Source organism: Ornithodoros turicata, chromosome 3 (genome assembly GCF_037126465.1).
Source record: "Ornithodoros turicata isolate Travis chromosome 3, ASM3712646v1, whole genome shotgun sequence".
Classification (NCBI taxonomy): domain Eukaryota; kingdom Metazoa; phylum Arthropoda; class Arachnida; order Ixodida; family Argasidae; genus Ornithodoros; species Ornithodoros turicata.
Window position 1 is genome coordinate 80,026,779 of NC_088203.1, and position 26,772 is coordinate 80,053,550.

Here is a 26,772-nt window from a genome sequence, read left to right on the forward strand (position 1 = left end):
ATCGTATTATAGCTCTTGCTGCTTCCTTTGTCGAGTCCACTTCCTGTATTTTCTTTCATTTTTCTGTGACCAAAAATCGTCGAGCTGAGAATTCTTATGCGATGCATGGAATCCGACGTTCTGGAGCCTGCTTACAAGCACGCGAGGGACTAGAGTATTTTTCGTTATTACATTTCCTTGGCATAACGGAAATAGCCTGGGGCTTAACAACGAGATTTTTTACTTATTTCAGACTCGAGTCTCGTATTTTCTCGCATAACTCCTGGCACGTCCCACGCATTTCTTAGCGACTATAGGAACGGGCTACTGGTGGAACCAGTTTCTTGATTTATATAGCCTCCTGCACTGAGTTTGAGACTTGATCCTCGTGCCAGTCGGCACAGTGGGCCGTCACCACTGCGCTCCTCCGTTTTCTGCACGCTTGGAACTTTGTCAACACCTTGTGCTTGTGTCACCGTGTGTGCGATTTTTTAGTTTTTTATTTCTGTTTTCTTTCTTGCCTTCCCTCTCTTTTTGTCTTTTCTTTTTTTTTAAAATAGCAAGCTGACCGTTGCTCTTTTTCATTTAATAAATCTTCATAACTCCCCCTCGTGCCGTACCCCCTTCTCAAGACATCACGAGGCAATTTCGTTTCTGTTTCTTTTTTTTTTTTCTCAATGCAGTGCACGTTACATGACCGGCAATACCTTCTGAAATGATGCGTTACCCTCCGTAAAACAAACAATTATCGTTCTCTTCTCAACTATGAGTTTCGGCATCTCTTGAGAATTACTGGTTTTATGCAGAAAGGTCAGCCAAACGATATGTCAGCTTGCTATTCCGCTTGCTGTTCGGCTTGTCAAACAGACAAACTCGCCGTGTGGCTTCAGTGTTTACAGCGCCAGTATGGCTCCATCACGCACTTCAAATTTCTTCAGGCGACATCGTCTAGCAGCTAAATGCACTTTTCTATTTTTCTCGCTCTCTTTTTTTCTATCATCCTTTTTTTTTCCTAGGCTGGTTAAAAGAGATAGTACGATTTACGCAAAATGTTGCGGAATGGCTGAAAATAAGTACCTACGGATTTCCTGAGGAAAGTAGCATCGCCTTAAGGCTGAGGAGTGGAGACAAGGATGAGGACGACATGGGACAGGAAATGAACAACAGGGCGGAGGTTATTCAAACATATAGGTCAAACAGGAAAATGCGTTAAGGATAGGTTAACAGAACACTCCAACGGACTGGCCTCGGTGGATTAGTTGGTAGCGTCTCCACCTACTGGACCCATTGCGGGTTCGATCCCGGCTGAGGACGCCAGCAACTCGGTGGCAGGGTACAAGTTGCTTATACGCGTCGCCTTTCGCAACGGACGTCAAGTACTCTGTGTGTATCACACTCCGATATTGCAACCACGCGAGATCATGCGTTGATTGCCGCCCCATGTTCAACTGGACAGAACCCCTCATATCCTCCCCACATCAACTATCATTACCCTTCTAGAATCCTTCCATGTAGATAAAACCAAAAGTTGCGTTAGTCGATCCTCTATTGTCATCCCCGGTAGACCTCTCTTGATCCCCTTTACCCAGATAGAGCTTGATAGCCCCTCTAGCCTCCTATTTGTTCCCCTGTGCTTTCGTTCCTGTTTATACCAATGTGTTGTTATGAATAAAGTCTCTTTTGCTGGTCTGACTCTGCTGCGTCTTGTTGTTCCTTGTTCCGTGTCGTCCTCGTCCTCAGTCCTCAGCCTCAGCCTCAAAGAAATGCTGCCTTCCTCACGTATAGCCCAGCTCGCTTGCTTCCTGCTACTCTGTCCGACACTATATGTTTCGCCAGCGCTGCATAGATGTTACCCACGTACACAGTACTTAGTATACTGCGTACCCGGCCCAATGTGGGGTTGGGCCAACATCTCCATCATTTTCATTTTTTAAACCAACCGTCCAAACCCTCACTTAGCCATACATCACCAGAATTTCCAACACCCATACTTCGCCTGCGGTCTGCATAGTGGAAGATGAAAGCTTTTACACGTTCTAACGCAGTGGTGTCGCAACGACGTACACCAGCTGACTACCCCTATACAATCTGAGAAAGCAGAGAGCAACGAGGGAGCAGCCTCCCACTTTTACTCCATTTTTACTCCCCCTCTCACTGAGTTACTCCCTGTTGCTCCCGGTGTTTAACATGTAACTCCCTCACTCCAAATAGGCACTGCTCCCCCGTACCTGTCCAAATTTTAATCATCAGGAACGCCCCGTTTAATAACGTCGTTTTAATAAGTAACAATGCCCTGCTTCTCGTGTGCAGATTTTCGAGTTACAGACTCATGTACCACAGTGCAGCTGTTCAGTTGCTGTATATTCGTTTTGGTTATTTATTTCTCCCTAATTTCTCAGTTGGTGAGCTTTTGACCTTTACGGGACGAGATCGCATGGCACGCGACATTCTGACACGCTGATTATTTATTCCGGCGTTCACGGCGTACTGCTCCTGGAAATACTTTTCCTCATCTATTATTCTCTTGTCCCTGCTGATATGATCCTTCTCTTGCAATTAAACTTTCTTTCCAATGCAGGGTACTGTAGGCAGCTCGCATGTTTTCTGTAACCCAAATTACTGTCCTGCGCGTAGAAATGCAAGATTTCACGCGTCTGCCTCCTCTGTATCACCCCTATCACGCACGCCTCTTCTCATCCCACTGTCGCGTCGAGCGATCAAGCATCTAGTGTGATGCAGCCATTGATCGAACTGCTGATATGTGCGTACACAACATATAACAAACAAGAAATGTCATGGAAGACTCCAAGGCAAGTGCAGAAGTACAGGCGTGAACCCGTTTCATGGTGTCAACATGACACCTGTAACTGGTGTCATATAGTTAATCTTAGAAAATGGAGTAAAGTTTAACTCCCTTTAGAGAGCTTAAGTCTTACTCCTAACGAGAGTTTCTTGGCTACAAGCTACTCCCCTAAAGGAGTTGTGAGGCCACCATTTTTGTTTTGTTTCTGTTTTGTTTTTCAGAGTCTGTATAGTCGGCAACATTCTGTATGTACAGTTTGCAAACTATCATTCAGCAGGCATCCTGGTGCTCGAGCCCTTACAAATGCCATGCGCAACATATGAAAGGGCATGTTCCGCATTTTCGTGTATTTTATGTGGTATACATACAGCAAAAGGCTCTTCTAAGAGGGGGGGGGGGGGGTAATGGTAACGGAAACAGAAACAGTATATTACCGAAATCGGAGATGGTAACGATAACGGAAACGCATACCACGGTCCTCCATTACCGAAAACAGAAACGGAAGCAAAAATTATCGTCCGGTATTGAATTCGGGTAATGGCTATTCCTGTTGTGTGATGACATTTGAGTGACTTTTCATTTTATTTTTGTATTTTGATGACTCCATTCCCTGTAATGCTCTAAACACTACACGTGGGCATGGAAACAAAGCGCAATATTGGATCTCAAGGGTGCGTCCCTCGCTTACCACGTCCCAGTCCTCATAACTCCATGACATCAACACATGACTATGCTCCGCCATAGCACGAGGATGACAGCCTACGATTTTTAGTTATTTCTTTTTACTTTTTTTTTCATTTCACCGTGGCTATGGCAGTATTATTTACTACTGAGAGCGTCCACTTATGCATGTGACATTGGATGAAGGTCACGCCCATCTTGAGTTGCTGGACTTCGACTGACTGAAGACTGAAGAAATTCCCACTTTTTTTTCTTCTAAATCTTGCAAGATGGTGCACATCCCAACGATGTAAAATTACTTGTGTAGTGTTTACGCGTGACAACGAAGCAGCACTTGGGCAAAACAGGGTGTTGACAGAGCCGGACGGGCTATCCCCTCGCAGCTCTGTAACAGCCGTTCCATTACCGGAAACAGTAACGGAAACGAAATTGAAAGGCTGGTATCAGAAACGGATAACGGAAACGAAAATATAGCAGCAACGAAAATGGAAACTGTAACAAATGTACGTCAGTTACCCTTCCCTGCTTCTAAGCACGAACCGCATAGCGGACGTGTTATGATTGCATCCGCATGCAGACACCCGCCGTTAGTCGGTGCACACAGCGCTCATCTCAAAATTGAAGACCGTTACGAATACTTATCCCAACATTCTTGCTGCTACTGCGCACACTCCTTATACATATAATGCTACAAAGAGAGAGAGAGAGAGAGAAATACATGATGACGATGATATGGGGATCACTTCCGCTCAATGCTTCAAAAGATTCCGTGGCGATGCCTAGGCTGCGTCTACTAAAGCAGCGCCGCTGCCAGCGCTGTCAGCGGATGGCAAGTTGCCGTCTACTAGGGCAGCGCGCTCGTTTCGTAGACAACCTGCTGTCGCAGCGCCGCTGCTCCCGCTGGCCAGCGCAGGCAGCAGGTCGGGAGCCGCTGAGCGCGCTGCTGCTGGATGTGTGACGTCACGATAGCAGACGACATCGCCCGCTGCGTAGTTTGAACATGGCGTCCACATCGACTGCTGGGCTCATCACTGTCACAGTGGCTACCCGACGCCAACATGCAGCCTATACGGGTCGTGGATACATGAACTAACCTCAAACGATGTTGGTGACATTCTAAAATCGGTCTGGAAGCGGTAGGGTTTGAACCGAGATACGCTTTCGGCGAGACTAACCTGAAGGCGGCTCTCGTGCATGGCCTCGGATTCTTTGTCTGTTTGCTTTTTTGTAGTAAGGACGGAAAGCGCGCCAGTTATACACAGCTCTTCATCTGTCTCGGAGGCTTCGGAAATAAAAACATCCAGTAATCGACTGCGCGGTACCATCGGGGATCTCGTCGTCTGCTCGTTGGCCGCCATTTTCAGCAAAACCAGCGAGCTTGTCTACTAAACCAGCACCTGTTGACGCTAGCGCTGCCCCCTACCGGTGCTGTCGGCGCTTTTTTAGTAGACGCAGCCCTAGGCTGCGTCTACTACGGCAGCGCCGCTGCCAGCGCTGTCAGCGGATGGCAAGTTTCCGTCTACTAGGGCAGCGCGCTCGTTTCGTAGACAACCTGCTGCCGCAGCGCCGCTGCTCCCGCTGGCCAGCGCAGGCAGCAGGTCGGGAGTCGCTGAGCGCGCTGCTGCTGGCTGTGTGACGTCACGATAGCAGACGACATCGCCCGCTGCGTAGTTTGAACATGGCGTCCACATCGACTGCTGGGCTCATCACTGTCACAGTGGCTACCCGACGCCAACATGCAGCCTATACGGGTCGTGGATACATGAACTAACATTAAACGATGTTGGTGACATTCTAAAATCGGTCTGGAAGCGGTAGGGTTTGAACCGAGATACGCTTTCGGCGAGACTAACCTGAAGGCGGCTCTCGTGCATGGCCTCGGATTCTTTGTCTGTTTGCTTTTTTGTAGTAAGGACGGAAAGCGCGCCAGTTATACACAGCTCTTCATCTGTCTCGGAGGCTTCGGAAATTCCAGTAATCGACTGCGCGGTACCATCGGGGATCTCGTCGTCTGCTCGTTGGCCGCCATTTTCAGCAAAACCAGCGAGCTTGTCTACTAAACCAGCGCCTGCTGTCGCTAGCGCTGCCCCCTACCGGTGCTGTCGGCGCTTTTTTAGTAGACGCAGCCCTAAATTCAACATACTCTCGCAACTTAACTCTTCCAATGACCGCGCTACCACCTTTCATCGCGCTGTTTTTACACGAGTGCTTGCAGATAAGAAAGATGAGAAAACGAAAACGAGCGACGACATGAACTCCATTAAGCGTGGCTACGACTTTCCAGAAGCGAGTGCAGCACGTCTCGCAGGGTGGTCTACCTACGAAGAGCAGCCTAATAAATTTAACCCGCTCGGCAACCGCTTATATAGAATCTAAGAAGAAGGCGGTTCCGCTGAATATCAATAAGCACCCCAGCATGGAATATGGCTCTGGCGAAGTTATGCGCGAAAGCTGTTCTCACACGAGGAGGAAAAGGGTTACACGACTTACGGTCTACTCAGCGTGGGTATAGCAGTTTACATAATGCATTAAAGAAACGATATGGAAGCAATGGGCTCCGTCATTATGTCGAATTTATGGGCCGTGTTGGAAGAGTTGATAACACAGCCGCATGTGCGGCACGCTTTAGGTGAACGTTTTCGAGCAGGGCGAAAGTCTTCCTAGATGATTAGCGTGGGCACATAAAAGACTAAAGTGTTCGCGTATGAGTTAAGAGTACAAAACTGGGGTGAATTTTTACATGTACCGCTGGACATTCACTGTTCTGGTGCCGTAATTGCCACTGCCTGATTATAAAGCTCGTCCGCATCCTTGAATTATGCGTGTAGATGTATTGGATGTACGGGGTGGTAGTTACGGCATATTTAACCTAAATCATTGCCTATCTTTGTTTTTGGTTCGCTGTTGCTTTTATTGTCTCTTACTGCGGTGCAACCCGAGGAATTGCATTGGCGATCACACCAGAAAGTAAAAACAGCTTAGCTTTTTAAAAAGAAAAAAAGAAAAAAAGTCAGTATTCGATTATAGTAAATCACACAGGTTCGTATTATAAGGTGGAGGGGGACAGACCAGCTCTTTAGGAAAATTAAGGAAAATGTTAGTATTCAGTCACAGTAAAACACACATATTCGGACTATAAGGTTGATAATCGGAAGCGTCCCACCCTAAAACTGTTCAAGGGAGCTTTTTTTTTTGGGGGGGGGGGGGGGCATGTTTATTCCAAAAAGGGAGGAAGGGTTAGAGCTTGGGGTGCAGCAGCAGCATGGGGCCGGGAATTGTCGTGAAGAAGAGTAGCGCACGAGAAAAGCTTCCACGTCTCTAATTTTGGATGGCTAACCGTATAGTCGTTTGGGAGTCTCGCAATTGCAAAATAAAACGATTTCTTAATTTTTTAACGCTATACAGTATTTACATTCTCCATTACTCCGTACGCACTAAGCGTTTAGGCCAATATTTTACAAGCTACGGACGGCATCAACAATAGAAGAACCAGCCGGATGGCCAAAAAATTGCCGAGCAAGCAGTTATTTTTCTTATTACACCCCTTGTGACTTCAAAGAGTCTGTGCAAGCTTGACACAGGAGCGACTAGCGCCTTGATTGAAGAATAGCAGCTGATGAAAAGGCACCAAAGCTTGTTAAACTCGGCGGTGTAAGGCTTGGGTAGCGACGCCTCGTCTGAAGTAATACAATGTCAAAGGCAGCCAGCTGCATCGAAGTGAACTTGCCTTGTAATTTTTACAGCAGATGAGATGACACACACGTAGCAGATATGTACCGCGTATATACTGAGATTGACCCGGCGGGAGGGAGGGGGAGGTGGGGTGTAATGTCGAAATGGGCCCGGCTCACCTGACTCTGACATCACTTCGGGTGTCTCCGCCAATGAGGCAGCGAGAGAGAGGTCACGTGCTTACGGGCCAATGGACGTATAGCGCTCTCTCCCCTGACGTCAGAGGTAGACGTGTGCGTGCGTTCAGGCAAAATCTCGCCAAGTACTACACGTAAAAAATAGTTATTTTCTAAAACATCATTCCGACATGCATGCTACGTTAGCCTTTGTAGCCGTTCCCTAACCGTTTCTATTTTTAGACTCCAGGTTTTTCTGGTGATTTTCCTGGCCATTAAGCCCGCGTTCAAGTCGTAACGAAAACCAAAAGAAAAAGTCAGGTTCCAGAGCAAATAGAATAAAAAGCCAACCTCTGGGGGGGTGGATGGGGGATATTGCATAATCGATGACTGCCGGATAAATGGCAATATTTAGATACCGCGCGAGCGCCAGGGTATTCCCAGCATTTTCGCGTAATTTTGACCCCCGTGTTCCTCTTTTCTTCCGTTTTCTTCCTCCTGCGGGCGCACATTAAAAGGTGTGACGCAAACAACCCCAGGACAAAGCACAGCAGTTTCGTAGCTAGGGGAGCCGACTTATTGGTTTTATTAATGGCAGTCTCGTTTACGGCCGTAAATCATGTGTCGAGCTGTTTTTTTTTTGTTTTTTTTTTCAGTCCTTCTTTCTTTCGTGTCATAGCTTGAGGGAGTTCAAGCGAAGGATGCCGTGGGTGATACGAAGAAAAAGCTCGATGTTCGCCTGTTAGTACACTGCGGCAGAACGGACACGGGTTTTTGTCATTTCTCCAATTGTTTGCGTTCTACACTGTCGTTAATGCGATGTAAAGTCAATGTGCGCCAGTAATCAGAAGATTTTAGCCCATTTTTGTTTATTAGCAATTGGATCACATTTGTATTTATGTACATAGTCCCTATTTTTGGTCGCGTGCTTGTTTTTGAAACGTTTTAAACATAAATATTGTCTTGATGCATATATTCCATAAAGGAACCGTCGATTCTTTAGAAGTTCCAATTCCGAACAATTAATGAGTTGTAGAATTCATATAATCGTGCGTGCCTGCCTTCTTGTAACAGCACGACAGCAACGACTATACGTACGTTTTTGTTTATGTTTCTAGCGACTGTTCGGCAGCAGACTGCGTGTCGGAAGACCGCATTTTGTGACGGACAGTCTACCGACTCCAGTGACGTCGGGCAGCACACTGTTGCCTGAATTCAACCGGGAGCACGCAGCCGGCTGCAAAATCCAATTAAATTCATTTTCTAATATTTCCGACTGCTTCAAAACGAGATATTCCGGTTACGTGTATTTCAGGCACCCACTTTTCCGATCGCACCTTCAGTTCAACTGCGTTTTTTTGTCCGGACGTCATCTTTAAGTACAGACACACACATTGTGAGGAAAGAAAAATGTAATTGCTCTCGTTAAAAGTCCGCGAAAACTTCGCACACTGGCGACGTCGCCGTGGCCATATTTGTTATGGCACATACGAGGGGGACCCAAAAGAAACCGGAATTGTCCTCGTGAGGGCGGATCCCTTGTAATACAGGCTTCCACCACTAAATGAGAGTTTTACGAAATGTTTTGCATCAGTGCACCAGATGGCGTTGTTGTGCAACGCTGCGTTCGGCTTCAGTGAATTCTGTTGTTAGACCCCTTCAATGCGTTTGCCTATTTCGCGATGGCTGATTTGCACAAACAACGTGCGGCAGTGAAATTTTGTTTCCTGTTGGACAAAAACGCATCAGAAACGGCAGTTATGCGACAGACGGCTTAGAAGGAGGCTGCTTTGAGCAAAACACAAGTGTACGAATTGGTTTCTCGATTTAAACGAAGCGAAATGTCGATTGAAGATCAACCTCGTTCCAGACGGATTTCGACCAGCCACACCAAAGCAAATGTCGACAGAATTGGTCAAGCCCACTTGCAAGACCGCAGTCGGACCATTGATGAGCTTGTGGAGTTGGCAGGGATGTTGTAGAGCTCATGTCAGCGAATTTTATCGAACAATTTGCACGTGAAACGAGCTGCGGCGAAATTTGGCCTCGGCTGCTCACGTCCGAACAGAGAGAGCTGAACATGGCTGCGTGCCGTGCGTTGAAGGACCAGTTGAAGATGGACCCCGACTTTCTTTCTAAAATCATAACAGGAGACGAATCTTGGTGCTACGGTTACGAACCCGAAACAGCATTCTAGTCAATGGAAAACAGCCAGTTCACCACGACCCAAGAAAGCACGACCAGTGAAGTCGCACGTCAGGACAATGGTGATCTGTTTCTTTGATGTGAGGTGCTTCTGCACTCGGAATTTGTTCCGCCGGGTCAAACGGTCAACCAAAGCTCTTATTTTGAAGTTTTAAGAAGGTTGCGCCAAGATCTACGGAAGAAACGTCCCCAGCTGTGGCATTCAGGTGACTGGTTCTTTCACCATGACAACGCACCTGCCCACACCGCGCTGAGTGTTCAGTTGTTTTTGACCAAAAATGGAATGACCCTTGTGCACGACCCTGCCTACTCATCTGATCTCGCCCCCGGTGACTTTTTTCTGTTCCTCTGGATGAAGAAAGTATTCAAAGGGAAACGTTTTGCCTATGTCGAAGAAGTGAAACAGAAAACGGCACAAGCACTAAAAAGCATCAACGTCGACGAGTTCCAAAACTGTTTTGAGCAGTGGAAAAAACGTCTGGACAGGTACATTGCATCAAAGGGAGATTATTTTGAAGGTGTTTGAAGTTAGAGCATGCAACAATAAAAACACAATTTTTTAGAAAATAATTCCGGTTTCTTTTGGGTCCCCCCTCGTATTCCAGGCCAATTTGCCTAACAATATTTGAAAGGAGACTTGCGGGAAGTGTTTGTAAATAAAAGGAAAACATCCTTATGACAGAATTGTGGCGCACGCCTTTTTGACACTTCGGGAGAGTGACAATAAATTAGCAGTGTGACAGGGGTATTAGGTTAACTTCAAGAGTTGGAATAACTTTGCAGGCAGTGCCGTACACCTCTCTAATAAACTCTTCTACACAGAGTAATAGAAAACTTGATTTGTTGCATCTACGTCTGCTACATCTACCTTCTACCTTCAGGCAGGTGTTGCTCAACGATCCATCTAACACTTTGCTCTCCCCCGACGAACTCATGCACCCTCTACGCATCTCCACCCTTCATCCTCTATCCTCCATCCGCCTTTTTCTTTTCTTTCTTGTTTTTTTGCTGGTCGTAGGTATAGTCGTGACGACACCCACTGCTGTGTGGCCAAGAACTGCGAGTTGATACTGCCATTACCGCCCCCCTCCCCTCTTTCTACCTTGATTCTACCTTCAACCATCTACCTTTCTTGTTGGTTTGGCTTAAAAAATAAAAAAATAACATTCTGCTGTCAAGGTGAACGCTATTTGCTGCTGGTCATTCAACTCAGCCCAGTTTGGTTCTGTGCGTCGGGACATAGAACATTTGACGACGACGAGCCGCCGGCTCCAGTTCAGTCAGAGATGAAAGAAAGTAAGTCAAGCGCTAATGAATGAGTAAATGAACAAAAAAGGGAAATGTGACATGCCGAACCCAACCTATTCTATTTGCCAATTTCACTGTTTGTGATGCCGGAGTCTTTGCCATTTGCAAACTCCATTGTGGAGGCTTACATTCAATTGACTTTATAGCGACTGTCTGCTACAGACCCGAACTGGGCTCCGAAACCCGGACTGGAGATGTATGATCAGATGGAAGCGCTGAACGTGCGTTCATTATGCATTCGGGGTTCACAATCAGACACGACATGCAGCGGGAGTCGGAAAACCTGGACGACATGTACTTTAGCATCATGGAATCGGTCCACCGATATCATGAAATCAGTCATATAGATCGTCTTGATAAGTGCAGAATTATGTGCTGATTCCGTAGCGCCCCTGATAGGTTTTGCACATGCAGGCTTTTACGCAGACTGAGGGCTCCTGCGCAACTTTTCCACGTACCTTATATGTCCTTGTCCCGTCATATTGTATCGCTATGGGCGCAAATGTGGCTGTAGCATTTTCCGTTATTAATTTTATTAATGTGTGCCTGACTCATTTCATAGAGGAATAGCTGGTCAAGGCACGTATGGCTCTGCCTCTTGACGTTATCCGTCAGATAAATCTTCTGCATTCATGTAGTTGTGGCGGGTTGCAGAACAGGCTAGAAGCAAAGTACAGCTGCTGCATTTGAGGAAAATTTAATATAACGTGCTATTAATATGCACACAAGGGTGCCAACGAGAACACAAAAACAGGATGAACGAGACTGTGTACAGTTCAATATGAATAAGGCTATACAGTTCAGACCAGCTCCCATGGCATAGTGGTTAGGGTGGCCACTTTCCACGCCGAGACTGGGAGGTGACACGGGTTCGATTCCTGTCGCCGGCTGTGCTGTCTGAGGTTTTCACTGGGTTTTTCGAAGACTTTCCAGACGAATGTCGGCACAGTGCCCCGAAGTCGGCCCAGGACGCATGCTAACCCCTCTGTCCCCTATTCGTTCCTGCTCTCCTCTCTCCATGTGTCCACCGTTCATAGCCACACTTGCTTCGCGGCGCTAACACGAAATAAAATAAAAATAAATATCCAGTTCAGGATGTGTAACCTTTACACTGGGGAAGTACAACGGCAAAACATCCAGCCAAACTATATCCAGAGTATATACAGTTCAGGACATGTAACCCCTCCGCCAGCGAAATACAACAGCAAAACTGTCAGTCAAGTATTTACAAAAAAAAAAAAAAAGACACGCACAACTGGAGTGTACGCTATGTACAACAACACATGCATGTGCAACAATACCACAGAGAAAGGTATAGAACGTACAGCAAAGTAACAATTTTCCAACAAAACACCTTATGAAGTACAAACAGTTAGGGAGGAGCGCCTGCCACGATGGCATGTCCATCAACGACACGAGCAGAGGGATGTGTACAGCACAGCCGCTCGGAGCTGACCTGTCCCAAAGCAAACAGGTCCCGCTGCAGGATGTTGACGAGGTTAACGCGGCGCCACCACCGCGGCAAGAAGAATAACGTGCAGCGTCGGGCTATCCTAGGAAAAGCAATATTGCATTACACTCGACTGCTCTACGAACATTATGGTAGACACAGGCAACATTTCCACGAGTCTGAGGCGCGCACACACAAAACAAGAGGTATGTGATTCTCTTCGTTTTGTTCATAGGACCCGCCTGATTCCCATGTTATGAAAGAAATTCACCGGAACACGCAAACTATGATCCATAAGCTGCGAACCGGGAGGGGGGGGGGGTATGTTTATTAAGAAAAAAAGAAAGCAAAGGTTAGCGAACAGGATATGCATTCAGTATCCCTATATAAGATTGGCTCCCTGGACAACGAGAATATACCTCTACCCGAGAAACGTCATCATGACGTTCGTAACAGGCTGGAACCCAAACAAATAGGAAGGGGAGGGCTGGGTTCCACGAATGGATACTTGTTCGCTCCCTCCTATTGAAAGAAAAGTAGGACCGAAGGTACGTCGTCGAAGGTACGTCGTAGCCCTTGAAGACTGTGGTTCTCGGGCGCGACCTTGTTCGCCTTTAGCTTCTAGTGTAGTTCAACTCTACCAAATTGAGAGCGCTGTCGAACACTATGACGTCATGCCTTTACAAACAGGGAGAGGTCTAACGAAATAAAAGTAGGACCCAACGTCGCGTCCCTTTCAGGGACTGTCGTAATCCCCTCAAGGCCGTGGCTTTCGGGCGCAACCTTGTTCGCCCACAGCTTCGAGTGTAGTTCAACTATACCAAACTGGTGGCGCTGTCGAACACTGTGATGTCAACATTTGTTTACAAAGAGGGAGAGATCTATGGGAGATACTCTCAGATAACCGAAACTACAGAACATACACGTCATTTCCGGCCTATAAGGCGCGCGTTTTGCGCGGAATTTATTGTTTGGGCGCCTCCTGCGAGCTATATGCCTGTGCGCGTTATAGCGGTAGTTTTATCGGAACAGCAAAATCTGGGGCTAAAAGGGAACATAGAAAACATAGGGCAAACATAGAAAGTGCCCGCAACCATACCGGTTTTGACGTCGTTTGGACGTCGAGTGAGTGACGTCAACGCGAACCTTTTGCCAGTGATTATCAGTACAGGGTAAGATGTGACTCGCATTCCATGTTTTGTTCCCACTTTTGGCAACTTGAGGGCTCATGTCATTGGGCATTCATTACCAGCTGCGCTCTGCTGCGTTTTGCATGTTCAGGGCAGCATGTCGAGACGTAAAAGTTACACTGCTGAGTTGAAGTTGACGGTTGTGGATTGGTCGAAGCTTATTGGAAATCGAGAAGCTTCACGAGATTTTCAAGTGGCAGTGGTGTCCATTCGGGAGTGGAGTATGGCTGAAGCATGAGAAAACTGCGCAAGAAGAAGCAAACAGAGCGATCGGGAAAGCCCTTGTACACAGACTTGGAGAAGAATCTAGCTGAATAGGTATGCTGAATGGGTATGAAACGGCCAAGTGTTATACGCCGGTGCGTGTTGTACGCGTATTGTATTGTTGTTGTTGTTGTTGTTGTTTTTTCGCGCAGCCGGTGCCGGGTGTGCTGTCTGGGGTTTTTCCTGGGTTTTCCGCAGACGCTTTCAGCCATTTGTCGGCACGGTTCCCTTAGAAGTCGGCCCAGGACGCACATTCCCCAGCGCGTCGGTCGTGACATTGTCCACCTCTGTTAGGCCGACAATGGCAAGCCCTTTCACTTACCACAACCACTTTCTTTTTTTCTTAAATCGGAATTCTCAGTAGGTGCGTGTTATCTGTGGTGCGCGTTGCCGGCAGGGAAGTTAAATAGATCATCAAGCATGCACATAACGGGGGGTAGGAGGAATACGTCGGATGGATTTCCTTGGTAGGAGGAAAGAGCATGAAAATAATGTTATTTGTCCACTATCTGTGCTGCTCATTGGACGTGTATGAAAGGAATGAATCAAAAAAGAATGAACCGATGAGGGAGTAGGAAAACCGCAGGCTTCTCTCTTGCGGGCGCAGCTGTGGCTATATAGGGTAGACTTGTCTGTTGAGTTCTTTTATGTTCTCTCGGTTCAGTGTTCACTTGTCTCTTCGGTATTCTCATGTCACATGTTTATACCTTATGCATTCCAGAAATTGTGACCACTCATATTAGACCCATAGCTGTGGGGTAGCATTCCACTCCTAGAGTGGAAAACCTCCCCACTTCATCCTCAGATAATAACTGTTGTTGTTGTTGTTGTTAGCGTATCGTACGTTATCCTCTTTGCGTGCGTTGGTGTTTCTGCGCGCGCGCAATACGCAAACAGTGCTTTGCGCAGAACCACCATGCTATCCCTTACGTACGCAAAGGCGACAGCGTACGGTATACTAAAACTCACTAACATTGATAACGAGAGGACAGAGAGAGAGAAAGGATAGAGGATAGATAAGAGACCTTGTCTGTGTTGTCGTTTTTTGTCCCCTAGTCTAGGGTTTTATGTTGTGGATCACTAGCATTGCTTCCGTTCGCGACAACGTATTATGCGGGCTTCGTTTCTCTGGTGTTGCGACACTGAAAACGATGTACAGCAGGCCACAGCTCAAGGTCGAGCCCGGACTGAGGCTTGCGGTGTCAAACACATTCTTCCTTTTGAGAAACTATGCTCCAAGAAACAGGCTCACTCCAACCACTAGGGAGAGGTATAGCTATGTTTTCATGGTCATGCGCTCCTGCCGTTGTGCAAGACTTTTTTGCCCGGAGAACTCGCTCTGAATGTAGCTCCAATAAAATGTAACTGTATCGGTTTGGCGAACCTTCTAGCGCTGAGATCGGAAGATCGGCAGCGTGACGAGGAAAACCGGGGGGGGGGGGGGGGGCATGGTACTGGAGACACTGAGCTAGGTGTAGCTAGCTAATTCGCCGGAATGACATGCAGCGTTCTGTTTTCTGTTCTGTGAAACAGGAAGTTTTAAATCATCCTATGGAAAAATACGCCCGTGCGCGCATGTGCTTTTGCGCGCTCACCTTTGAAAACGTGAGTACGGCTATGGTACGGCAGTCTGCACCGACCAAAAAGGAATACCTGAGTGCGCGCTCGTGGACGTACGTTATAGCATCCAATAAGGAAAGTGCATTTTCATTTGTCGAATGTTTTTTTTTTAATATGCAGTTTATGTGTTTATATAGTTCCCAGTTATGCGAAAGCTTCCGCAGCAACATTTCTGGCATTATAACACGTCTGCATACCTTGCGCATATTTTTGAAGATTTTTGTGCATAAAGTACCGGGCTCTAGTCATGACGTCGATCGCACGGGTGAGGCTGACAACGCAAGTTGGTTTTCTGCCGTCACCAACACCACATCCGAATATTTTGCATTCTTCGTACCACTGACCTTAATTATTCTAACTATTACATCTCTGTGAGCTATGCCTATTTCCAGTATTCTTCCATTTATTTTTAAATTCGAATTTTAATGGTCCCTACAACCCTTGCCTGTAGATGTAGACCAAGCTGATAGATCCGAATAAATTGTAATGTTGAAAGAATTGCTTTTTTTGGGTCGATACCCCTTTCTTTTGTTTTGGGCCATCCTTATTTTCCTGTTAGATCCCCATACGTCGGTCATTTTATCGATTGACTGGCTTCCCTCTTCCTTAGTTACCGATATCCTAGGAGTCAGGCTTTCTGCATTGTTCGATCTCGAACAGACACTTAATGTCCCGCTACTCGGTGTAGATCCACCAGTCAGGTTTCCCTTTCTCCTGTAAGCTAGCATCCATTCTCTCTCCACATGACCTTTCCGTAACGAATGCTTTCTTCCCTTTACCGGCACCAATATCGTTTTTCTTGGAGTACGCCATCTCATTCCGTAGCTGTTGTATTCGACTGGTCTTCCTTCCCTTATGCCTTGCCGCTTTTCTGAAGCTCCTATTAGTATACTCCTTTCACCATTGCGGTATTATTTTCCACTAGGGCGCTACTTAGCGCGCTACTTCTTAATCTAAAATCTACACTTACAATAATATGTCATTTGCTGCATTACAAAATTCTGCACCTTATCAGAGAGAAAAGCCGATGCCAAGCCGACGCCCTTAAACCTGCCAGGACATTCCCCTTTCTTTCATGTTCGCTCCTGCATTTTCCATGTACCACCTCACATAAAGACATGCGCCAGCGATATTTTGGGGGCGACGCCGCATTAGAGGTATACTAGTGTGCCAGTGCGACGCCGCAAGCGACGGTGGTATTTTTTCAAGTTGCGTCCAAAGGAATCCTTGCAGCACGATGGCAGCCCGTGATCACCGCATCAGTTAGAGCAGGGGATCTCCAACTGAAACTGATTTCCTTCTTTCGTCGTTCACTGTTCTTAGGCACTTGAGACTTTATGTGTTTGTCCTTTCTCGGTGTTCCAGCCTCAGAACGTCAATTTTCATCGTGTTCAACTAATAAATAAACGTCGAATCGAACCTAAAGCGCAACCAAGTGTTGCCAGGATGCTCTGCTGCAGCTTGCCAGTGCACGGCACTTTGTCTGATCCTCTCAGCGCATGATTGTCGTCATTTCGCTCACGAAGAATGTTTAATGCTGATAAAGGCAAGAACAAGGGAAAGGTTAGCCATGATATACTGAATGGCAAGTAAGTATACCTACCGATATGCAATTTTATGATGCTTTACAAAGCCCAAATATCACTGCGACATCCAGGATTCACGTGATCACCGAGTGCTTTTGCTGTGTGCTTATATGCCACCTGATTGAATCCCGGAACTGACGCTGATACCACAATGAGATTTTCTAGAAGACATGAGTGGGCTGTCTTTTACAGTGTTTCTCCTGCGTTTTCTTTCTCTTTTAAAAAGGGATTTTACGTAACAGTGAAATGTATGACTCCCCAACGTTGGCACCGTAATTTTCGGTGTATAACACGCAGCCGTTGATTTTCGCCCTTGGGGAAAAGGTTGTATAACACACACTGGTATTATAACACGCACCTTTGAGATTGCACGTGTCGCATGTGGCATTAGTGTTAGACACTTACAAGCTCGATAATCGAAGCAAAAAGCAGACCATACACGCCATGACATCGTCTTCAGCAGCAATCACACTCTAAAAAAAAATGTTGACCTAGGTATGTTGACTTAGGTGGTAATTATAGAGGTTACCACCTTATCACACCCTTTTTTCTTAGAGTGCAGCACGACTGGCAGCAATACAACAACACAACTCTATGCACCATGGCACCGTATTGTTCATGATCTCTACGTCACGTTTTGTCAGGTCGCAGTCTTATAGTGTAGCATCAGTGAGTCAGAATTTAAGGGTTAAAGTATTAAAGTTAGTTGCATGCCCTTGGGAACGGCGATGTCATCCTCCTGAGTGTTATGCTAGGTAACTGGCGGTCCTTTGCGGAAATGTACACTGTTAAAACATAACTTCACCACATAGCACGCTCCTAGCCAGCCATCATTCCGAATGATATCATTATGTGCATTGATTTGTTCAAAATGGGAGGAGGCGCGTCCCCCCTGTTTTGAACAAATCAGGACACAGAATGATATCATTCGGAATGAGGGTTGGCTAGGAGCGTGCTATGCAGTGATTTCCCCAGCAATTCATCGCTGGGGGGGGGGGGGGGGGTGCCCAGCTTTCAAGGGGGGGGATGCTTGGTGCAGGTTCCACTTACGGAATTTTTCTTAGAGACGGAGAGAATCGTGGCGCAATGGTGACATATCTGCACAGCTTTCCCGTTTTATTTGTACATGTTAGTATTACGTTAGAACACAGTACATTAGAATACAGATTCATTATGAACGGCATTTCAACATTAAGATGCATAATCACACGAGTGACAAACTAAAAAGACTAGCACGTTGTCTCACGAAGCTCAATGAATACCTAGCAAACAACAGTGAAAACCTTAGACGAAAAAAAACACAATACTCGCTTGATTGAGTTAAGCGCAAATGGTTCTTGATGATCCACATTGAGTTTGCGTGCCCGCACGCATTATTGCGCGTGTATGCGCGGAATATATGCATTGAACAGTCACTTTCAAATGATTTTGGACAAATGCATGGTACGATCATCTGCATGACTGTGGTCCTACAGCCCAAGTTTGACAGTACAGGATGTAATTCGCTGCGCCGGACTCACTATCAGAACGTGTTGGTATCGAGCTGGTGGTTGGTGGTGGGGCCACCTGATAAATTTCAGGGGGGGTGTTGCAAAAATGCAGGGAGGGTGTACACCCCCCTAGGAGGGGTGTAGGGAAATCCCTGGTGCTATGTGGTGAAGTTCTGTTTTAACAGTGTACCGATGTATAGCGCGCCCTCATAGTTAACACGCACGGGCTATTTTTTCAACTTTTTGTCATGAGCATCGCGCGTGTTATACACCGAAAACTACGGTGTTGCATGAGAGCAAGATTCCGACATTATCATCATTCCCCACACTCAACATCATGAAAATAAAGTTGTTGTTGTTGCTCCGACGTTAGAAGCACGCAGGAAAGTAACTAAGTCGATTATTATTCCTTCGCAATATTATCGCAGGAAAGCTTAAAGGTACCAGATAGCGTAAGGCCTTCAGTAGTGAGAAGAACGCGGTAGAGCCATCGAGAAATATGGTTAACTCCAAGTTTCGGGTGGACCAACATATTTAAGTACAGTGTTCTCCACATCAGCACACGTAAAGCAGTTTACCTTTCCCATCTTGAACAATTGAGGACGACTGAAAGGGGCGTCCAGTCGAAGGCGGTGCACCAGTGATTCAATGGCACGCTGCGACTTGGACGACAGAAGCGTAAATTCGGGTCGACTCTGGCTAGCAGTCTGGACTCCGCATCAACCAACTTAATAACCTTAGAGCACCCTGGAAAAACTGGACCACCGTACTCCAGACTTAGTGAAGCTCCTCGCAGAGTGGCAGTGGGATCTTAGACATCGTGCGACAGCTGCTTTAATGACAGTTCTTGTGGACATTGCAGCGCCTCTAACTTATTCGACGTATTAACTTTTATTTTGTTGTTTGCTTGTAAGGAAAAAAAAGAGAGAAGAAATTGAACTCGTCGCCCGACTAGTTCTGCTACTCCTAACATACACCCTAGCCTTCACCCTCCCACCCCCGAAAAATACTTCTCACGTGCTCTACTCGCAAGTTCGCTATTCACTGTTCACATGTTCGCTATTCAGAAGTCCACTACTCACAATTATCCCAAGATCATGCACAGAGAGTCCTAAAGGGTTGTGACCATCCCACAGCTCTGAACAAATTTCACAAGTGCCGCCAAGGCAGCTTCCCTCGTGTTCGGTACCCAAAGTCCCAACTTCATTGAAGACCCTGCTGTCTAGTCGAGCAAGTGTACCATTCAGAGTAGCTCTTTGAGACGCATACCTGGTGCAGTGCATTATAATATGCTCACTATCCCCCACCGTTGCACAAACCGAACAATTGCATGAGTCGGCTCATCCAACTTTATGAAGAAAATGATGGTCATAAGAACAAGTGACACCGGTGTGAAAACATCTGAGCAGAGCGCGGTAGCGTAGACCGAACACAGAACTTCAGCTCCGGATCTATGCGATGTATAGCAGCGACGAATCACACTGCAATTTTACCCATCGCCGTCTGCACAGTTCCTGCGACAATGACTGCCAATTTTTATTTTCAAGTGTTTTGGAGCACCCGGCTCTTGTGTTTTGTAGGAGCCACCATCTCCATATTTTTTTTTCTAATTCTAACTCTAACTATTTCCATGTGCAAAAGAAAATTGGAATTCCTTACCCAATAGTATTTTTGAATCAAGTAACTTTGCAAATAATTTGGAGCGCCTTTTGTTTTAGCCTTCTGTTTTCAGGATAGTTTGTTAACTTATTGCTATTGTGTGTTGTTACTATTCCACAGTGTTATAAACATGCTCGTTTGTATTGTACCATGAGTTAAGTCTCTCCTATACTTGTACCAAATGCATTGGCTCGCAGTATAAATACATAAAGATTCATCACGACTAAAGGAATTAAATCTGGCTACGGAGAAATCAAATGGCTTCCGAGCACCCAGAAAGGGAGATGCACTGCATCTCCGCAACGCTGTGCATCATGAAATTTTCAACACACTTCTCTGACGTTGTTCTGTTCCTCTCCTGCAGATTGATCGATGTTTGTGATGGGAGGTTGGTCTTCTAGCGCCAATTACATTCAAACGGGCTTTTCGTCCATTTTCATTTCAATACCACTCCTGCCTATACTCGTACGCAATACAATTACCTGCTCTGCAACAACGAAAGGAAAATTAAGAAGAAAAGATTTATTGTGATTGAACTCTGCCGCTCTTTTTCTCTTCTACGTTACGTTGATTGAGAGTTAATACTCCAAACAATTCCTCGCAGACTATTGTTTTTGTGCGTAATCTAATTAGGCTTAGACAGCTCACCCTTCTTTTTGAGTCATTGGCGAATTTGCGGAAGCTTGCGGGAAAAACAATATACCTGTAGTACCTGTTTTCTATTAGGAAGGAATGCTAGTGCCTTTCGAAGTCCCGCGGCAGTACTGCTTGTAGTATTGGTCCTGGAAAGAATTTTCTTAACCTTTCGCAGTGAGCTTTTTTGCACTTGTTGGTTGTCTCTATATTTCGGTCTGCTTGCTTTTTAAGCTGATGTGCTCATTGCTCGTTATGGGAAGTGCCAGAAACGAACATAGAGAAACAGAAAAGGAAACGTGTTTGTCATGGTTCAAAACAATGCATAAATGTCATTCTCCCGCGGACATCCCGTTCGCCGTAGAGGGTATGTCCTGAAGCTGACGCTGCATCGTGAAACGTGCAACAACGAAAAGTAAGAGTCGCTATATACCTGTAGCTTACGTGTTTCGCATCACACACACATAAGCTAAACCATGCCAGGGTGTTGCGAGTGGCCGAAACTGCTTTTTAGCATCTTTGTACGGAGTGTCTATTGCACAATGTCTATTGACACTTCGCAATACATACACGGTGGCGAATTTGGAATAGGAGGTCAATAGAATTTCTATAGACAACATACCGTGTTTCTTTATACTCTTATTGACATTTGTCAACAGACGTTTTATAGACCGTCACGTGACAGCAGGAAGCTATGACGTTTTTCGCATCTTCTGCTGGAGTATTCTGAGGAATGTCGCTCGTGTCAGTACACGGTGTAAGGAATGTGATTGCCATTTCGCTCCCAAGGGCGTATCGTCTTAAGCTAAATGGTTCACCATTTCTTTCCTATGATGTTGCTATGCTATTACCCGTTACTTTCCTATTCTGCTACTACACGATTGTACACTCTAAGACCGGTCGCGGATAAAGGACGGATAAGAGGCGCATAGTTTGCTGCTGTTGTTAATTGTCTGCCAGCCTTATCCGCCACACCGACAACAACAAAAAGAACGCCATAATGGGACAAAGAAAACAAGCTTCCCGCACGTGTTCACTGAAAGAAAAGTGGACGTATTTCTTTGTTTTCTTTGTTGAGCGCCTCGCGAAACAGTGTGGCGGATAGAATCGTGGCGGTTACCGATGTTCCCAAGTTCGCAGCTGCGTCATTGCTGCAGGTTGCATCACGTCGTGCAACGATCGGCGTCTTGGTGGTGGTTGGTTAGGCCGACGCCATTATTTTCGAAGCAGTTTGTCAGTTGGCTGTGATACATTAATTGTGACATCGCTTGCGTTGTAGAAGGCCTGTGTCTAGACTGATGGGCAGTATGGACGCATCGTTTACGTCGTACAACTTTCGCAAGAAGCAACAACTTTGTCAGTACAACTTTGTCAGTCGGGGCATCCGTGGACAGTTGACATCCGCCGATCAGCCATGAAAATGCCGGTAAGACACAGGCTGCGCATTGTGTACCTTTTCGAGCTCGTTTACGAAATATTGTCCATACTGCGCAGCACAACCACCTCTCGTAGTCGCCTCAGACGAATGATGTTCTGCGCATCTATACCAGTAATTCACCTTTCCGTGATCGCGTTTCTACGCCCTGTTGCACTTGCGTTTAATTTTCCTCCGTGTGGAACTCTTCTTTCTTTCAGACTTAACTGGTGACACTTCGTCCTCCGACTACACTGGGGGGAACAAAGTGATCTGAATATTTCGGGTAAGGACATTTCAAATTATTCGTGGCAACTGGTGTTCGTTTACTGAGATAGCTTGAAGGTAAGCCCTTATCAACTCGTGTCTATGCCGCATTATTTAATTCTCAATAATAAATTGGAAAGAGAGGCACATGAACACGATAAAAACACGACACCTAAGTGTCGAAGAGTGTGAGCATGTGAACATGTGTCACAAATTATTCGATTAATTGTAGAAATGCTTAAATGTCTGCACTGATCTTTTTGTTTATTTTACAAACCTGGGTGCAGAGAGACTGCTATGCAGAGTATACATGCGTCTTATTGGGATCGCAATTAATGTGGATTCACCTGCGAACCTGGACTGTAATGCAGGGCAAACAGTTTTGTCTTGCCTTTATATTTTGGCGACTTCATGGGCGCCTACTTCATCCCTTACCAACATAAGTGTGTAGCAGCGTTCATAACTGCACTCTTATTTTAGTTATGTTGATTAAAACCTACTGAGAGATATCATATTCACTGCATCCTACCAAAGTGAGAATGGACAGACATCATACCCAGATTACTTTTATCGTAGTGACCCCGGTCCCTCAAGCTCAATTGAAGAAGTCCTTATGTGTTGAAGTACCTCACCCACTATACAGTGCCCTTCAAGTTCATCAGACGTTGGTGCTCCTGGTACAGTATTGCTACCTGCTCTAAAACTGATTCGTTGTATTAGCAAGGGAACGGCATGTTGAGGCACGAAATTTTTCACCTTAATTTCTGTTGTTGTTGTATCTAATTTGCCATCTGGGCAGTGCATTTTGATTGAAGCAAAAAAAGAAAAATGTTCTTTTGCATTGCACATGTGTTCAACAAGATCACCTGCAACCTCGAAGTATTGGTGCTGTACATGATCTTTGTGTGTTGTGCACTCTCAAAAATGAACTTCACCGCATAGCACGCTTCTAGCCAACCATCAACTCGAATGATATCGCTATGTGCCCTGATTTGTTCAAAACGGTAGGCGTACGCCTTTTTTGTGACACTTATGCTGTTCATAATTGTCACAAAAATGGCGTACGCCTCCCGTTTTCAGCAAATCAGGGCAGATAACGATATCATTCGAGATGATGGTTGGCTAGGAGTGTGCTATGCGGTGAAGTTCATTTCTAAGAGTGTGTGCCAATAAAGATTGAATTCGCTTTCCACACAGGGTGTGTGAAGTGTGGTGATTGGAAACATAGCATATAGTTAAAGTAGTGCCTACCGGTTGAAGCGAACAAAACGCGCAAGGCATAACAGTAGAGGCGTATTGCAACCGCGACGCATAGAGAACGCGGCGTGTATAGAGTGGACGCGCATAGAAGCCGTCGCGGTTAACCCCTGTGGCGGATATATCCAGTCTCAGAGTATACTCTTAAAAATGAACTTGACCGCATAGCACGCTCCTAGCCAATCATCATTCAGAATGATATGGTTATCTGCCTTGATTTGTTGAAAACGGGAGGCGTACGCCATTTTTGTGAAACTTATGCTGTTCATAATTGTCACAAAAAAGGCGTACGCCTCCCGTTTTCAGCAAATCAGGGCAGTTAACCATATCATTCGAGATAATGGTTGGCTAGGAGCGTGCTATGCGGTCAAGTTCATTTTTAAGAGTGTAAGCGCTATAAATGTGCAAAAAAACTAGCGCTTATTTATCCGCCACCGGGTTTAGAGTGTAGTAAGACACTCGAGAGACGCACTCCTGTTGGCCCATTTTCTTGGATCCAGTTGGATATTCCCAAGAATAACTTTATTTTCGTCCTCTTCTCTCCCCCACTTCATTGTTCCTCTTCTTCTACAAAAAGAAAAGACACACAGAGACCGGAATTGACGATTTAATTGCCTGAATCACAACGTTCACATCGATGCTTTCGTGACGTAACGTTCCACCAAACCGCAAAGGGGTTCATTTTACGTCGTAAAACTAAGGTTACTTCGTGTAAGGATATCACTAGCACAACGATTATTCTCACCGTGATTGATTCATTGACTGAGATATAAACAATACGGAGATGTTATTCTCAAGTTCACTGGTAAAAGAAAAAAAAAGAGATGTTAGCTCCAAACTACTCGCGTTATTGAGGGCTTATTCTCACCTTCACGGACGAAATGTGCAACGCGCGCGTAACGTGCGGGGCGCTATGCCTGGCGCCCGTGCAGCAATGCCCTGGGCTGGTCGTCTGCGTAGTTACTCCGATGCCACAGTGCGAAACCGCCGGCGAATGCAGACCAGACGCCCGTAATGACATCCTAAAGCAGTTGAGGTGAAACAGGCGGAACAACATTTCCAGTTGCAGACGAGATAGTACGAAAGCCACACAAACGCGTTATTTCCTCCAGATGTGCGCCATGGTTATTGCTTGTTTCAGTTCACAGTCCCACGTAGCCCCCCTTTCCTCCCCCTTTTTTCTTGTTCTAATAAATATCCCCCCCTACCACCACCACCACCACCACCTCCACCACGTAGCTGACGTGTCCTTCCAAGCACTAAAACCTTCTTGCGCAAAGTATAATATTGTGAAAGATGGAACTCACTGAAAGGTTAGACAGCTGTAGGACTTCCATCTTTTTACTGACTTCCATGTTTCATCATTAATTTCTTAAGCACTTGAGGCTTTGTATGTATTTGTCCTTTCTGTGTGTTCCAGCCTCAGAACATTAATTGTCTCATATAATATGGTGTCTGCAACATTCCGTCACCTTATTCTATGGATTAGCGACTGGACACCAACGTTATTTTTCTTTCAATGACCAGATATATGCGTGACTTCGTTACAAGTCACGTAAGCGATGACCGCACGCTGCACTGTGTATTCTATTTTATTCGCTGTAATTGACGTATAATTTATAGCAAGAAACTTCGTAATAAGCGACTATCAAATTGTCTACACACAGCGCAATTGACGCCGACCTCCGTATGACCCATGCGTGGCTGAACCACACTCCGTCCTACCGACGTTGCCGGTGATATTTTTAGCCTGAATAAGATTGTATAATAAGAAGAAAAAAACGTCAAGAAATTAAAATGACTGCGCTATTACACCGCGATTACCGGTCGATTTCGCCAAGCACGACGGAACAGTGGCATGTTAGCGTCCAGTTTTGTGTCGCAAAGATTTTGTGTGTGGTCGTCGGCGCTCATCGGCGTTATTATGTGAACGTTTATTGCATGGGTTATTAAGGAATCGTGATACCAATATTGATTAGCTTAAACGTAGCGTAAAGTAGCAGAGAGACAAAAATTCGCATGTTCCATAGTCTGAGCCCTCAGTATGGTCCCAATATTCGTCCGAAGTTTGGAAGATTACCATTGAAAATTACGGGAAACGCTGTATCGAAGTACACTCTTAAAAATGAACTTCACCGCATAGCACGCTCCTAGCCAACTATCATCTCGAATGATATCGTTATCTGCCCTGATTTGTTGAAAACGGGAGGCGTACGCCTTTTTCTGTGACAATTATGAACAGCATAAGTGTCACAAAAAAGGCGTGCGCCTCCCATTTTCAACAAATCAGGGCAGATAACGATATCATTCGAGATGATGGTTGGCTAGGAGTGTGCTATGTGGTGAAGTTCGTTTTTAAGAGTGTAGTCACCAACTGCGCATCGCTCGTCAAGCACCACGGCAAAAACTACATTGCATGCCCACAACACTGGGTCTCAAAACGAAATAGGGTGGCTACGTGTCGGCCACAGCCATAGCCGTAGCCATTTGGAGTAGCGCAACTCATTTGGGAACATAGATTTGGGATTATAGATTTGGGAACATAGGCATTATTTCCCACCAGTCTTCGTACCGAGGCGTTTTACCGCAATTTTTCTAGCAAATAAAAAATATTAAGTGTTCTGTGTCACAAACTGGTTGTGCTGTGTTTACAAGCAACAAGCTGTTAATCTATACGCCGTCAACATAAGCTTACTGTCCGCTGCTTTAAGGAGCCTTTAAATGGACAGATCGGAGTATCCTGCACTCTTAAAAATGAACTTCACCGCTTAGCACGCTCCTAGCCAACCATCATCTCGAATGATACCGTTATCTGCCCTGATTTGTTGAAAACGGGGGGCGTACGCCTTTTTTGTGACAATTATGAACAGCATAAGTGTCACAAAGAAGGCGTACGCCTCCCGTTTTGAACAAATCAAGGAAGATAATGATGTCACTCGAGATGATAGTTGGCTACGAGAGTGCTATGCGGTGAAGTTCATTTCTAAGAGTGTGACACTTGACTAAAATTATAGTTCCTCCTGAAGTCGGTCCAGGACGCATACTAACCCCCCCCCCCGTCCCCCACTCCTTCCTGCTATACTCTCTGCATCTGTCCACACCTGTACGCCGCTCATAG

The 26,772-nt window shown here is 45.8% G+C and overlaps 1 long non-coding RNA gene across 1 annotated transcript; it reads left to right on the forward strand.

The window, feature by feature from the left end:
• Positions 1–21,806: 21,806 nt before the first annotated feature.
• LOC135387385 (uncharacterized) lies at positions 21,807–23,370 on the forward strand. Its single transcript, XR_010421082.1, has 3 exons — positions 21,807–22,142; positions 22,352–22,416; positions 22,974–23,370. It is a non-coding gene; the product is annotated as an uncharacterized LOC135387385 (long non-coding RNA).
• The last annotated feature ends 3,402 nt before the right edge of the window (positions 23,371–26,772 follow it).